At 44.4% G+C, this 15,635-nt stretch overlaps 1 protein-coding gene across 2 annotated transcripts in view; it reads left to right on the forward strand.

Moving 5' to 3' along the window:
- LOC135387939 (protein Wnt-5b-like) overlaps positions 1–15,635 on the forward strand; it is a 245,233-nt gene that overhangs the window by 59,795 nt on the left and 169,803 nt on the right. The window contains exon 1 of one of the 2 annotated variants that reach the window (XM_064617171.1): positions 10,082–10,143. The exons of the other annotated variant lie outside the window; for it this stretch is intronic. The gene's annotated coding sequence lies outside the window, so the exon portion shown is untranslated. Of the gene's footprint in view, positions 1–10,081; positions 10,144–15,635 lie in introns of those variants that run through there. 2 annotated transcript variants of the gene reach the window in all.

Genomic DNA, 15,635 nt, shown 5'->3' on the forward strand with positions numbered 1-15,635 from the left:
GGGGTACTCCGTTTTAGCCGTTCCAAAGTATGATTTTGTAGCAAGTTGGGAGCGTTGGAATATGCAGGCCGTGTGCCATCATTAATGGACGTGATGTGATGGATTATCCCCCGAGGAGAAATTATGTGTCAGGACGACGTTCTGGGACATGTGCATGTAGACCAAATTTGGTTATCATGTTCGGTGAAAAACAAAAAAGATGGAAATGTTGCTTTCTTTCGTTCCGAGTTGTTTTAAGCGATGCTGGATACTGTGCAGGATGTTTTTTTATAAACCAGTGACGTCCTCAAAAATGGAATGCAGTCACTTCTACGCGAGGAACATTTTAGCAGTAGTTCCTCTAAGAGGGGTTCTTCTAGTATGGATCCTAACTATGTATATCATTATAGAACTATTGACTGTACTAATTTATTAACGCAGCCAAAATGTAGCTGTAGACATTGTGTTGAAGAGTAACCGAGTGAAACTGTGAAGTTGTATACAAGCGCAATAAACACAACTTTTAGTTTAAGATGATGCATGGGGAGTTTTCATCGCCAGGGGGCGACACTCTATCTGGTGGTGACGTGGGGAATGAAATAATGAGCCCCTTCAAAATAAGGAACCGGAAGTCCTATGGCGTCCAAAAATGTCGTAAGGGCTTTGAGGGCAGAGGATTGGTGGGATGGATTTGGCGAGGGACCAAGCAATTTTGAGAGAGAGGGGGGTGGGGGGTGGGGGCAGACATGTACAAGATACTCAAAAATGTATTTAAGATAAGATAATAAATACTAACGTTAGAATGTAATTAAGATAGAGTACAAAATACTTGAAAAAGTATTTGAAATACAATTAAGATACTATTCATCCTTGAACGCAAAAGGTCACTACGCCAGCCGCCGCTGTGTGATAGGAGTCATCTAAACCATCATCTAAACCCAGTCATCTAAGTCATCTAAAAATACCATAAAATGTATTTTAAATAGAGTACAAATACACAAAACAAAAAGTCCTGAGTAGAGTACCAAAATACCGCAAATTGTATTTAAAATACAGCATTTTAAATACAATACTCCAAATACGTACAAGTCTGGGTGGGGGAGGGCGAGAGTCCAGCTGATAAACGAGACCCGGAGAATGCGTTTCGCGGGAAGGTTGGTATAGTGTTGGCAATCAAGAAGCACATACATTGCAGCGGAAATTAGAAACATAATCTATAACTATATACGTTTCTAGCGCGTTCCCTTGAAATGCCGCAATAGAGTGCTTTCCTAGAAGTCAAGTTATTCTGTGCTTGATTGAGCAAGTTGAAACGTCATCGCTGCTTTCTGTAAAAAGTAGGCGTTTTGACGCTTAATACGACGCCTGCACTGCCTTTTGTGGCGTCAGCTTCGTCCCTATATGCTCAAACCATGCAATAAATATCGATGGCTTATAAATACTATAAATGGACCCTTGTAGCACTTACTAAAACTGAAACAGCGCTTATATTTCCAGCAACCGTCGCTCTATATACAATTGTGAATATACCGGTGATACTTGCATCTTCCAAACATCGAGTAAATTGATCCACGAAAGGCGAAATTATTATTCAAAACATGGAACAAAACACAATGTTGAAACCGAAACCTGACCCGCCTCGCCTCGCCTCGCCTTTCCTTCCGCGACTCTGGTGACGTCACGTCAGCAGGCTGACTGATGACAGTGACGATGACAACGAAAAGGGGTGCGCGGGTGAAAGCACAAAAAGAAAAACAGAACAAGCTGTTGGTACCATTCCTTCGTGTGGCACGTACCCACTGCTTACCCACTTCCCGCATTTATATTTACCCAGACTTGTACGTATTTGGAGTACTGTATTTAAAATACTGTATCTTAAATACAATTTGCGGTATTTCGGTACTCTACTCAATACTTTTCGTTTTGTGTATTTGTACTCTATTTAAAATACATTTTATGGTATTTTCTACTCGATACTCTAATTACATATTTTGGATCTCCCTCTCAAACTTTCTGTGTCGCGTCTTTCCATTACCATGCTTGTTCAGTGGAAATTTCCTGAGTCCCTCGGTCTTGACCCGGACATTGGCCCTTCTTGGAAAATCTCCATTTAGAGATCTTGCCCCGTGTGTACCAATCCTTGGCCAGTGAGGGTTCTATTATGTGTGCCCTGACGCAGTGACGCCGAATTTTGACCTCGCCGAGCAGGGACCTGCTAGAAGTTTGCTCTGTTCTGAGTCACATATACTTAGTGGAGTTATGTGGTATCTCTGTCATCTTTTTGGGACTTGTGTTTAGATGACTCCTATCACACAGCGGCGGCTAGCGTAGTGCGCGGGGTTTAGGTGATTCATGTGACATAGCGGCGACTTGCCGCATTGACCAGTGAGCGGTGACTTTTTGCGTTCAAGGATAAAAAGTATCTTAATTGTATTTCAAATACTTTTTGAAGTATTTTGTACTCTATCTTAATTACATTCTAAAGTTAGTATTTATTATCTTATCTTAAATAGATTTTTGAGTATCTTGTACATGTCTGTATTTACCCGGTCCTCAGCTCTTGCAGAAGACACTTGCTGAATTTAACCGCTGCACTTCGTTTCACCAAACCTTCACATCGTCATCATCTCGTCACATACTACGCTCCTTCCCTAAGCCTAACGGCGTCCTCGCAGCTCCCCTCCTCGCCTTCATGCAGGGGAGCAGATTACTTCTCCTACATGCAACCTGTACGAACCTTCCCACCCAACAGCTACGATCTTAAGAATGCACAGACGGCAAGATTTCATTTGATTACTAAGCATTCTCGCACGGGGAAAGCAAGAGGTCGACAAAAAGAAAAAGGAAAAGGAGAAGCTAGTCTTAAAAACCCATCAGACGTTCGTGTATGAGTACAATGAGAGGGTGTTGGCTCGGTTCGGAACAACACGAGAAAGAAAAAAAACCAAAAGCAGCTGCGAAGTGTAATAACAGATGCAAGGTTGGCAACAACGCGGGGACGTAATAATCGAGCAGACGACAATGTTGTTGCGACCTTCTTCAAAGAAATTCGAGTCAGCGTAATTTTAGCGACACTATAGGAAAAAAAAAAAAAAAAGATGTAGGAGCACGGCAACTAGAGAAGGAAGAGGAAAAAACAGAAATGAGGAAAAGGGTGCCAAGATTATGAAAATACTAAAAAAAAAAAAAAAAACGAGAGGACAATATGCGTTGCATAAGTGTCGCATAACTGAACGCGATGGGCCCGCTAGGTGTCGCGCGCAATGTTGGGCCACATACATTTGCGTGTCATGCACAACAGAATCCAATTTTCGGGGCAGAATTGTAGTTGTTAAGGGGGGCGAAAGGCGTTATTACGGAAGGGGACCTGTGCTCATAACCTATCACGAGTTGGTCTTCTTCTTTCTTCTGGGTTAAAGGTACATTTTCGGTTGTCGCTTATGCAAAACCAGTATTAGTAAAGCAAAAAAAGAAAGAAAGAAAAAGAACGAAAAGGATCACGATGCCACCGGCGAACTTTGCAAGGGTGAGATAAAGTCGAGTTCAATGTTTCGGGCCGTGATCGGTCGGAAAAGGTGTTAGGTGTAGGTGTTTTTAGTGCATCGGGAGAATTAGAGGAAAAGTTAGAGGGAACCAGTCTGTATATGTATCTCATTAACACCCGTATATAGCATGTACATTAAATTTTTTTCGCCATTGCATATACGTATAGGCCTCACTTTTCCATCACGTTCGCACATGTTCATTAGCACACTAGTTTTAAAAGCCATGTCTTCGTACCACCTGTAATTACGCCACCCACGGAATAAATTTTTCCCACACACAGAATCCGAGGGAAAGTTAGAGAGGGAACCAGTCTATGTGATTGGTCTTCCGCTACGATGCCAATATATATATATATATATATATATATATATACATTCCGTCATTTCCATTTTTCATTGCTCAATCCATCTGTATGTATCTCATTAACACCTGTATATAGCCAGTTCATTTATATTTTTCACCGTAGCATATAGACCTCACTTTGCGATCAGGTTCACACATGTTCATTAGCATGTTTTAAAAGCCTTCAAGCCTTAAAAGCCTTTAAAAGCCCTGCCTTCGTGCCACCTGTAATTACGCCACCCACGGAATAAATTCCTCCCCCCACAACGACAATGACAATACACAACGGAATAATAAGGCGCCTATACCTCCATGGGTAGCTCTCCCGCTTGATGACAATACACACGGAATAGTAGGCTAAAACGTTAAAGAAGATCTCATGGCATCAATGAATTTCATCATGTTGATCATCATTTCGTCATGTCATGTCGTTTCATCATTTCACCGAGTCATAGAATTTTTAATAAACAAACAAACACACAAACAAAAACAGTACAAGAAATCTGGGCTCACCAATTTTTGTGACTCATCTAATCAATAAAACAATACAATACAACGGGAAGATTTTTTCCTAAAAATACATATATGAAGAGTATAGCTCCTTCAGAATCAGTAAAACAATACATACAACGGGAAGATTTTTTCCTAAAAATACATATAGCTCCTCCATAGTCCATAGGTAGCTCTCTTGCTTGATGACAATACACGTTAAGTTGCCCAGTATGTAATGCTGGCACCTGAGATGGAGGTGCTCTCCTGCTTAATGACAGTTTCTGAACTGGTCTTGTGAACTGGTCTCTTGAACCAGAAGATGTGGGTTCGATCCCTACAGCTGGCTAACCTTTTCAGTGACTTTCATCTTTCATCGTTGGTCTCAGTTGTTGACTTGTTAGGGAAAATCGGTTGCAGCTAATGGGTAAATTAAGGATATAGGAAATAGTTAAGAAAAATTGGCTCACTATATTTTGTGTAACTCATCTAATCGATCAATAATACAAACAAAGCTGTTGTAATCGGCTGGGAAGGGCGTTATACATAGGTAACGTAGAGATAATAGGAATTTGACAGTGGGATGTTCCAGGGATGTTCGATAACGTCTCCTTTACATCCATGGGACGTCCATGGAATAAACTTTCTTCGTCGTTTTGCGCTCCAGAGAACGTCCCAGGAATATCCATGCCGGATAGTTGGATGTCAATGGCATGTTTACTGTTTCGTATAAAAGTGGGTTACTATACCCCAAACCCAACTCGCAAGGAAACCAAGCTCAGCTCAACAGAAAGAAACCAAAAACAGCAAGCAACTCGTAAGACAAGCTCCAAAGCTCATGTCGGTCAAAGAGGAGTATCGGGTCCGGCTTGGAGGAGCTATGCGCTTTGAAAAACGAAGGGTATATGTACGCGGGCAACCCTGAGACAAACAGCCTCCAATATGAGAGCGGCCGAACATTCCAGAACATGAGCCAGCCTCTCTCTCTCTCTCTCTCCCCTCCCAGACCAGATTTTTGGCATCGCTTTTTGTTTGAACATCCGAGGCATCGATGCCTCGGGAAAAAAAAAAGAGTAAAATGAGAGGCTGAGAAAGAGGGCGGCAGGAAAGGGAGAAAGAGCGCGAAATGAATGGGGGAGTGCCGTAATTTCCGCCTTGCACCGCTCGCCGAAGCTTAATAAATTCTACTTCGTCCCTTCGACCCACTGTGGTATTAGTGGAAGCGTTGAAACCAGACGTACGGGGAAGACGGCAAGGAGTACAGAGCCTCGTTTAATTTTTTCTTTTTTTTTTTCGAATGTTTGTGTAAACTGTAAAGAAGCCGCATATGTGTGAAAAAAGAAGAAAACATAGGAAACCCAACCTGCAAAATCCATTCAAGGCATTCCAAGGTTATGTGGGCCTGCGAAAAGACCTAGAGGTTTCTGGAAAAAAGAAAAAAAAAGAAGAAGAAGAACAAAGTCTGTGTATTGTCATTAAGTTGGAGCGCTACCTATGGAGGCAAAGGCTGCATTTTTAGGTATTGCATAACGCGTTTGAATATGCGGTAGCTTTATGGGGGCGAGCTTCCTATTCTGATCTTCGCGCGCCCGCAATCGTTTCGGCGTTGGTGTTCAACTTCTTCCTTCTTTCCTATTTCTTCTCTCTCTCCACACGAGTTTAAGGACGGACCTACACGGCTGTCAAAGTAGGAGAACAAAGAAATTCACTTTGGGAGAACTTCAGATTAATTAATCCATTAATAATAATTTGGCTTTTTACGTCACAGTGGTCGCTCTATTGATTTTGCTCCACTGAGGTGTTTCTAATGTGAACGTCATTTATAATCGCGAACCACTGACTACAAAATTGCAACTGCTGAATCTTTAGCGTATATCAAGAAGTGCAGCCTACTGCACGGAAGTCTTGTTTTTCATTTGTATATAGTAAACAGTTGGTGCTCTTAATCGTCTCTGCTATTTTTGATTCCGCATCGCCGGAATCTTGATCATTGATTTTCTTCACGCTCTACGTATATCGACCCGAAGAGTTCTTGGGAATATGTCTATGGTCCAAATGGAGATTCCATAAGAAACAGTCCTAACACAGAGAAAAAGTATGAACAAGAAATGTGCTTTAAGTACAGCACCAGACATTAAAAACATGCGGACAGCTTTTTTAAAAAGAAAAAAAGCTTCAGAAATTAAGCAGAAAGGATACGTGGCTGAGCACTAAGACCGTTAGGGAGATGCAGTCTGCACCCTTTCGTGAAGGTGTCACGTGGACACCTCACGTCACATCTGGGAAAGCGGCGCCCCAAAATATGCAACCCGCAGTAGTTTAACGGACGATATCACACTTTCAAATATATGGTCTCGAGTTGTTCGCGTTGGCAAAGCGCACCGCTATTTCTGTGGATTTCCTAAGCTCTCCATCACGCATACCGCTTGAAACACCACGGAGAACCCGCGGACGAAACTCCCTACTGTTTAGATTCGTGGCCGCTTGGGCAGAAATGGCGCTGCGCAAACTTTGCTGGTACTCTCCAAACTTTCTCTTTGGCCACTATGCTCTGCCCCAGTGCTGCACAACCAGGGGGCGCTCACGACTACACTCTTGCAGCACTCTTGCGCTGCCTTCATGCCTCAGGCCGCTTGACCAGCCTCTAATGCCTCTAAGCAATTTTTTTTTCTTTTTTTTTGTAAAGGAATAGCAAGTCGGCCTGTGCCTGACTAACCTTTCCCTTCCATTCATTCTCCTCTTTCTCAATAAACGTAATTCTCCTTCCGCACCTCCCACTTGCTAAACTTCCTGTGTGGTGCAGCCACTTGGTATGTTAGCTTTCAAAAAGTCGTCCGTTCAATATCTTGAAGGACTTTCTTGTTCTCGTTAAAAACGGAAACATGTTCCTAAATTTCGCAAATGAATCGCTCGAAATTACGCTCATTATCAAAGTTCTTCTAAAAAGCATCAGAAAAGACACGGAACACGTGGGTAATTATGCAAGAGGAGGCCACAATCACTCATCATGTCGAACTTTCTTTCTTATACCTCAGCAAATTCTTTTCTTGGAAAGCAAAGTTTTCCCCTTATTGCGCCAACTTATTTTTGGGACCTACCTGTTCAATTAACTGCCTACTCCGTTAATGACTCATTGTGAAGAAGAAGAAGAAGACCCCCGATGGATGTGGTAATTAGGATAATTGAGCGCGAGCAGTCTGAACAATGGCTCACTGTTAGGCCTAACGGTCTTCCTGTTTTTTTTTGTTTTGTTTTTTTTTTTTGCTTTTGTCCTTCTTCTCGCAGCGTTTGTTTCCTTAGCTTGTCCGGAGGAGTTTTAAGGCGCATCAACTTGCCTGCCGCAGAAGACCCATAATTTCGGGCTCCTTCTACACCAGCCTACGGGAGTGCGCAGCGAGTTTTGAAAACGCTAAGGACTTCCCTCACTGTGATCGATCGGTTGTGCGTACGAGGAATTGTTTGCAGGAAGCAAGCTGACTTGGAGAAGGAGCTCAACTTCGTTAAGATGCAAGGCAAGCGTCTACAGTGCTGGCATTTGGTATAGCATATATCCTGCCCATGTCTCTGACTCTATATACGAAGGCAGTTTTCTTCTGTTGGTGACCATGCCTCGTACCCCGTCCAAACTATAGGTGCTATAGCATAACCATTATATAGAGAGCTGGTAGTTGTATAGCGTTATTTTTCTCATAATTATCGAGACGGTCACGCGCAAGATCGTAGGGCTGGTTCACATCAGGGTTGCGGAATGGGGTCTCGCGCCCATTCCGTTCCAATTCCATTCCTTTCAATTCCTCGGAATGAAAAGGTATGGTCAGTTCCCACTCCTGGAATGGCTTGGCAACCCAATTCAATTCCGTTGATTCCATCGATAAAAGAAAAGGACCGGTAACCATACTGGCAAGTCCAGCACTGTGCTAGAGGAGATTGATATTACCAAGCACGGAAAAAGCACAAAGACAATGTTATTTCACTCTTGACCGTGTGCAGGTGCGGTGCAAAGGGCGCAAGGGCAGAAACCAGCACGTTGAAACGAAAACTGCCACCGGGGCACCCAGACCATTCCATTCCCATTCCTAGGACAGTTTTCGCCATTCCCATTCCAATTCCATTCCTGTCTCTGCTAAATCTGGAATCATTCCGGAATCATTCCAATTCCGCAACACTGGTTCACATTATGGGGTGCGTACAGCGTCTCACGTATACGTGTAATATACCCTCGTTCCACCCGGAAGGATGTTCCCTTCCAACACTTCGCTGCCAGCGGACGCAACACGCAAGCGCAACCGTAAATGCTTTCAAGGCACACGCTCAACGTATGCACACTGTTAGAAAAAAAAAGAAGGTATTAATAAGGTATAATAATGTGCTTTTATGCCTCTTTTATACCTTCTGCTTCAGATATATACCTTTTGAGGGTATAGAAGAGGTACAAATTTCCTATTTATACCTCCAACCCTTCTCAAGGGTATGAAAGAGGTATAAAGGAGGGCTAACGGTACCATATTTATACCTCATCACCACGCGTTCATATCCAGTGCCAGGAATAGATCACCATGCAGGGTGTTTCACCTAAAGTGATAAAGAATTCTGACTACCTACGTACTCGCCGGACGTTTGTGGGACTTAGGCCGGACGTTTGTAGGCAATTACCCTATATGGAACGTTTGCCGTCATTTAGGAAGGCTTTGGACAATTTTTAATTCGGTGAAAAATTTTTTTTTCAATCGAACTTTGAAAATTGCAAAGCGAACCTCACATTTTTTTTTACATAAATATGAAGTTCTCTACGGATAACCGCAGGCCCAACAAAAACTATGCGCAGTATCGCAAGAGAAATAGTCGAAAAAAAAATGGTAAAAATTACGCTTTAGCCCCGCCTGCTTGATTGTCGCAAAGAACAGCGCACGGAAGGTGCGGGGAGAGGAGGAAGTGTTCCGGCCACTTGTTTTACCTTTCTTTCACGCGCAATGACCTTGATGCTGGGGGCACTGTCTTATCACAAAGAAGGCCAAACAAATGAAGGCGGGGACGCTTCCTCCTCTAGACGCACGTTTTGCGTGCGCTTCTTTACGAAAATCAAGCGGGTGGGGCTAAAGCGTAATTTTTACAATTTTTTTCGACTATTTCTACCGCGATACTGTGCCTAATTTTTGTTGTGTCTGCGGTTATCCGTGGAAGACTTCATATTTCTGAAGAAAAAAAAGTGAGGTTCTTTTTGGCAATTTTCGAAGTCCAATTGATAAAAACAAATTTCCCGCCATTAAAAATTGTCCAAGGCCTTCCTCAATGGTGGACAGAAAGTTTCCAGAAAGTAATTGCCGAAAGTGTCACAATCCTCCGGCGAGTACGTCGCCAGTTAGAATTTATCACTTTAGGTGAAACACTCTGTCAAGCAACGTTCACACTCCATGCGACTGTCAGGCTTCACGGTGATTAGATAAAAGAATGCGCACGTTATCAGCGCGTTGACACCGGAACTCCAAGAGGTTTACGCGATTCCCAGCAAAAGTACAATCTCAGCCACATCAGGCATGAAGGCGCACATACAAGACGAAGCCCTGATTTCACGGTGGTTTCTTCTGTAACTCTGATTTCAGTAGCAGTTATTGGCGCCGAGAAGTTTGGGTGACGCCCCCTGGTGTTCACTGAACGAACCGTGTCGTGGGGATGTCCCCGGGCAGTATTCGCATATTGCATTGCGTATCAAGGCATTGCACGTGTAAGAGGCTGTCCAGCGTTGATATTTCCTGGTGATTCATGACGAAAACGACATATGTGTTCCAAGTAAGTCGCATTTTCGTTTCAATATGACAGTTTTTACTGTAAGTAACAGAAACGAAACCGAAACGGGGATCGCCACCAAGAGGCGGCACAGTGGCGCCCCTAGTGAGGGTCTCGCCGCCTTTTGATGTAGAACGACGCCTTTACCCGCACGTATGGGTGACATAACTTAGGGATTGGCGTGCCACGAAAAAGTGCAAACCGGCGGCCGGCAGAAAAATTCTAACCTTAAACAGAGCTCGAACAGAACATCCCCTTGAACATCTTTACAGCTCGTCGAAGTCACATGCTAAAAACCATCTCCGCGCTTCATCTACAGAAATGTAGAAGGCAAGATGAAGTGATGCTTCGTTTCGGGAGTTGCGACTCTATACTTCGCAGCATAATAACGAAAAACACACACACACACACACACACACACACACACACACACACACACACACACACACACACACACACACACACACACACACACACACACACACACACAAAGCGAACGTAGGTTAGAACAGGAAAAAAGAAAAGTCCGAATTCACCGCAATAAAAAGTGAAAATCAATAATGAAAAAGAAGAGAGGCATAAGCCCAATTTAACCCAATAAATCGCTTGCTTCCGGTCTTTTTCTCCCGTTCCGTACTTTTTTTTTCCCTACCTTCAACCTGTCCTTTTGTCCGACTTTTTTTTTACCTCAACGCGCACAAAGAATCATCCAAACAAATAGACACTATACCCAGACGCGCTCACAAAAAAAAAGTGGGAGGGGGGGAAGAAGAAAAAAAGAAGCAGACGACAGGGAAGGAAACGGAGAAAGAAAGGCAAGCAAAAACGAAACCGAAACCAAGGAAGAAAAATAACTCCCTCAACGGCCGTCTTCTACATCTTCCCGGCGTCTTTCCTTTCTTTCCCGAGACATTTCCTTCGTTCCATCCTTACTCGTCATTTCCCTCCTTATTCCTTTCTTCCCCGTTCATTCATTCCGCTTTCTTTTCATCTCGGTGTGTATGAACAAGAAAACACAGCCTAGAAATAATACTTTTTTTTTTTATTATTATTTCGCTTCCCTATAGGGAGGAAGACAAGAAAAAAAAACGAAGAAAGAAAAGCTTGGCACAGCGGGGGAGACCAAACACAGCGTTGGGCTGCGAAGTAAAAAAGAAAAACAGTCCAGGAAGCAAAGAGGTGAAAACCTCTCACGTGACGGCATGACGTCAGATTCATTAAGCATCCCTCTCCCTTCTCGTGTCGACTTCTTCTTCCTCCTTTCGTTCGCTCGCCGTTATCGGTCGTTTCCTTCCTTCACTTCCTTCCTCTCCCCCTCCCTCCCCGCTTTCTCATAGCAAAGTTTCGTGGGGCTCGTACGGTGTTCGATCAGAGCCAACATCAGAGCTGGAAATGATGCTGGGACGAACGGAGGTGGGGGGGGGGGGGCGAATGAAGGGGGGGGGTATTCTCTAAGGGACAACGAAAGGAAGGAAGGGTAATATTTAATCCTTCTCTCACTCTCACCTCCTCCGTTTGCTGTGTATGTGTGTGCGTGTTTCTCTTCGACTTGAGTAGCCGTGCCGTCTATGGGTGAGGGGGAAAGTGAAATGGGGAAAGGGCCGCGTGTTCGCTGGAGCGTCGAAGAGAATGATGCACGTGCATTGAAATGAAAGGAGAAGCATAGCGCGCGTATGGAGATAGAGAGGCGTGCGGGGGATACGGCCGGCGGAGGTTCTTCTTATAGGCACCGTCGGATAAGAGATACGGCATATTGGGTTGATTAGGGATTGTTGGTTGCATAATGCTGGTGTTTGGTGGTGAGGATGGTGTGGATTATTATTATTATGGGTTGCGAATGGACGCAATGGGATGGTGTGTGGTCTGGGAAAGCGATGAGTGCTTGTTTTCGGGTTTTGAGATAGGGCTTCGATGGTCCCGTTCAGGCTGAAGTTGTAACAGAGTCAAAACCGAAAAAAGGACGTAACATTTTCTATACGGTTCGAAACGAAAGAGGGGTGGGAAAAACAAACACGAACATTACGCGAAATACTGGAGAGAACCAAAACAGAGAAAAAGAGGATATACCAGTGGCATGGCAGAGCCGGTAAAAGCGTCCGTTCGTTGGTGGTAGCCATGGTCGTGCTGAGGACTTGGAGGTAGTGGGTTCGAATCCTACCACCGGCTGGGCTGTCTGAGGTTTTCCCTGGGTGTTTCCGAAGACTTTCCAGACGAATGTCGGCACAGTTTCCCCTGAAGTCGGTCCAGGACGCATACGAAACCCCTTGTCCTCCACCCCTTCCTGCTGTCCTCTCTCCATCTGTCTACATCTCTACGCCACTCATAGCCACAGTTGCTTCGCGGCGCTAAGGCGGAATCAATAAAACCCCAAAAAAGGAAAGAAAGGGCCTTTAAAATGTATTGGCATTTCTTGTTTTGCGCGTTCGCCCCCTTATGAACTACTTCAACCACATAAATAAAATAATAAAAGGTTAAGAATTTCCATTGGACTATATTCGGAAAGTTTTGGGGGGTTCTGTGTCTTACTTCCACTGATATAGGGACGATCAGGTACAAGACCACGACGAGGGGTACCTCTGGCAAGTCTATTTAAAATGTCAGGCGCACGAAGGGGTACGAAAGAAAGTATATTGTCGACTGTCAGCATTTGCACATTCTCAGTGACAAACGCACCTTGTACGAGATTCAAAAGCGTCGCATCAAATGCACGCATCCCCTTTATACGTGGGCTGTGGTATTTTGGAGATCTCAAAAGTGCGCATCTAGAGCTTCATTTACGAGACTAAACGGACCTGCCATACAAGATATACCTTGTGACTAAATTCGAAAGAAAAACTACTGAAACAATCGAAAGCCTTCGTTGTATCATCGATAAGCAACAGTCCTGCAGCGGCGGCGCTCTAAAATACAGCCCCTTATCATAGATAACAGGTGGCGGCACTTTCTAAACGCTTTTACTTGAGTCAACACAGATGACCGGAGTGAAGGACCCACTTCGGGGAGTTCACGAGAAGCACTTTAAAGGAAAAGTGTATCCTTATCAAGTGACGTCACAAGGGGAACGGTTCCTGCGCACTCTTCCTCTTGAGCGCTTTCCCTGATAACGTCATCTCTAGAGTTATTTGCCTAAATCGAGACCAAACCGTGGTGCTACAAATCGGACAGGGGGCGAATTGGGGATTTAACACAATCATGACGCAGGGAGATCCATTGGCGCACCGTGCGTTTCCACTATATGTCTCTACTTGTGGGTATTCAGGATGTGTCCCCTCATACAAGAAACAAGTCTGGCAACAAATTACGATATACAGTCAACCCTCGATTTATGAACCTTCGATTTATGAATTCCCTCGTTTTATGAACAGGAGCACGAGGAACCAAAATTTTTACATGCATTTTTCCCTCGTTTTATGAACCTCGATATTCGAATAATGAATTTTAATTTCTGAGAACCAACTAGGACTTCCCCTTCGTTTTTTGCCCTCAATTTATGAACGGATCGTTCCGAGGTCAACAAATATCTTCAAATGAATTATTCCGTGGTGTTATGAATGACGCCGGAACGGACAAACTTTTTTCCTGGAATTGCACCATCAGTTTTTAACCCCTCGAAATCCGAACAACAAACGGGTTTTCCGGAGACGCATTAAGGACGACCAAGTGTAAAGCAGAAGGCATGGTCGAAAGCAAAATTACAATATATATTGCATTATAAACACAATCCCTACTCGCAAATACTGTTTCGTCAGCTCGATCGTACTGACTTAACGTAATTTTCGATTTATGAATCCCTCGATTTATGAACGATTTTTCCGGGAACTGAGGGTGTTCATAAATCGAGGGTTGACTGTAGTCTAATTACGTACTCATCCGGTCAAAACTCCACCTGCAGGCAAGCAAAGAAGAAACACCACAGGGATGGGGAGAAGGCGGGGGTCGAAGTACTATATAGCTTGTCGTTGTTGGCCGCACTCAAGTGGGCATCGTCACGACTATAGCCAAAAAAAAAAAAAAAAGGAAATCAAAGGGGGAGAAGAGAGTTGACGATTTCAAATTGAGGCATAGGCACAGGATGCACGATACTGATGGGACGGAGGTGCACTGTGGATGAGAGGTGCTCTAGAGTATTCTTTCCGCGAGGCCCGTTTCTTGAGGAAAACGTACGAGGTTGCGAATTTTTGTAAGTCGTTCTGCATAAGAACATTCTGGGAAGAGGACGTCCGTCACTATGCCGCAGGCCTGGAGTGTGAAAGGTGGGTTTCCCCCTATGGTATGGTATGGTATGCGCGGCATTCTGCGACCCCTCCCCAGAATTCGCCACAGACGTATAACGCTCCCGTGTAAAGCGGTCCCGTGTGACTATAGGAACGCGCCACAGACCAGAAGTTGACTATACTCAACTTTGACCTATCGTCAACTACCTGCCTGCAGTCAGCTGTAGTCAACTATAGTCAAATGTGACCAAAGTCTCATATGAGACGTTAGTCACAGTTGATCTCAAGAGTTGATGCACGTCAGACGTAGCCTTAGAACGACAAGGATCATTGTAGTAAAATAGAAACCGAGCAAAGGGCACCCCAGGTGCACCTTATTAGGGTCTTGTACGATACGTGGTGCAATCTTAGTACACCCAATAAACGTACACTACGTACACGGTGGACGTCAAGGAAGCCAACGCGAGTACGGTTCAGGACAATCCCCCGGCCCTCCCGCCGCTCGCAGCCCTATCATGCGATGACCACAGCATTCATTTTGTGTACGAAATTCATCTGATACCAGTAGGTCCCAAATATCGTCGTTGAATTTGATACGCTAAACGGTGCATGTCTCTTGAACTTACAATCCCTGAATCTCTCGCAATATCACCACTCGAGAGTTTGGCTCCAGTTCACTTGACGGTTCCCATGCACCCAAGACAGTGTGTGCTTCCACCCCCCCCCCACCCAAAACGTGGGTTGGCTTCTGGGCACGCACAGTATAAGGACTCCGAATTTCACTGGGAGCCCCCAAGCCGTACGTTTGAGCATCCTCTTCTAAGGCTGTGTATTCTCAAACCGGGTGACTTAACGGACAATCCTTCAACCAGCTTTTACTTTATCCTTCGATCCACACAAACGACTTGGATCTGCTTGACACATTAGGGTTTCCACGAATAAATATATATTCGATGCTTTCCGCATCGAGCTTTTATCGCCCCGACGCATTTTTCTTCCCAAATAAGACGACGAAAAGCGTCGGCGCTTTGTCTTCCACCACCCTCTCCCTCCTTCTCCCTTTTGAATCCCAGTCGTTTATTTCTCAGGCATCATTCTCCACGCTGGCATCTTCGTGCCGAGAATTTGTTCGACGCTGAACGCGAAACAAACAGCTGTTGTGTTCACGCCTGAATAAACATAAATACGTGTGGCCGTCGAACTCGGACGTTAAAGTTGACTGGGAAACAAAGAGGCAGTTCTTCGCAAACCGTGGCTACGGCGCCTTTTCTAATGGCAAAA

The sequence above is a fragment of the Ornithodoros turicata genome, chromosome 3 (assembly GCF_037126465.1).
Source record: "Ornithodoros turicata isolate Travis chromosome 3, ASM3712646v1, whole genome shotgun sequence".
Classification (NCBI taxonomy): Eukaryota; Metazoa; Arthropoda; class Arachnida; order Ixodida; family Argasidae; genus Ornithodoros; species Ornithodoros turicata.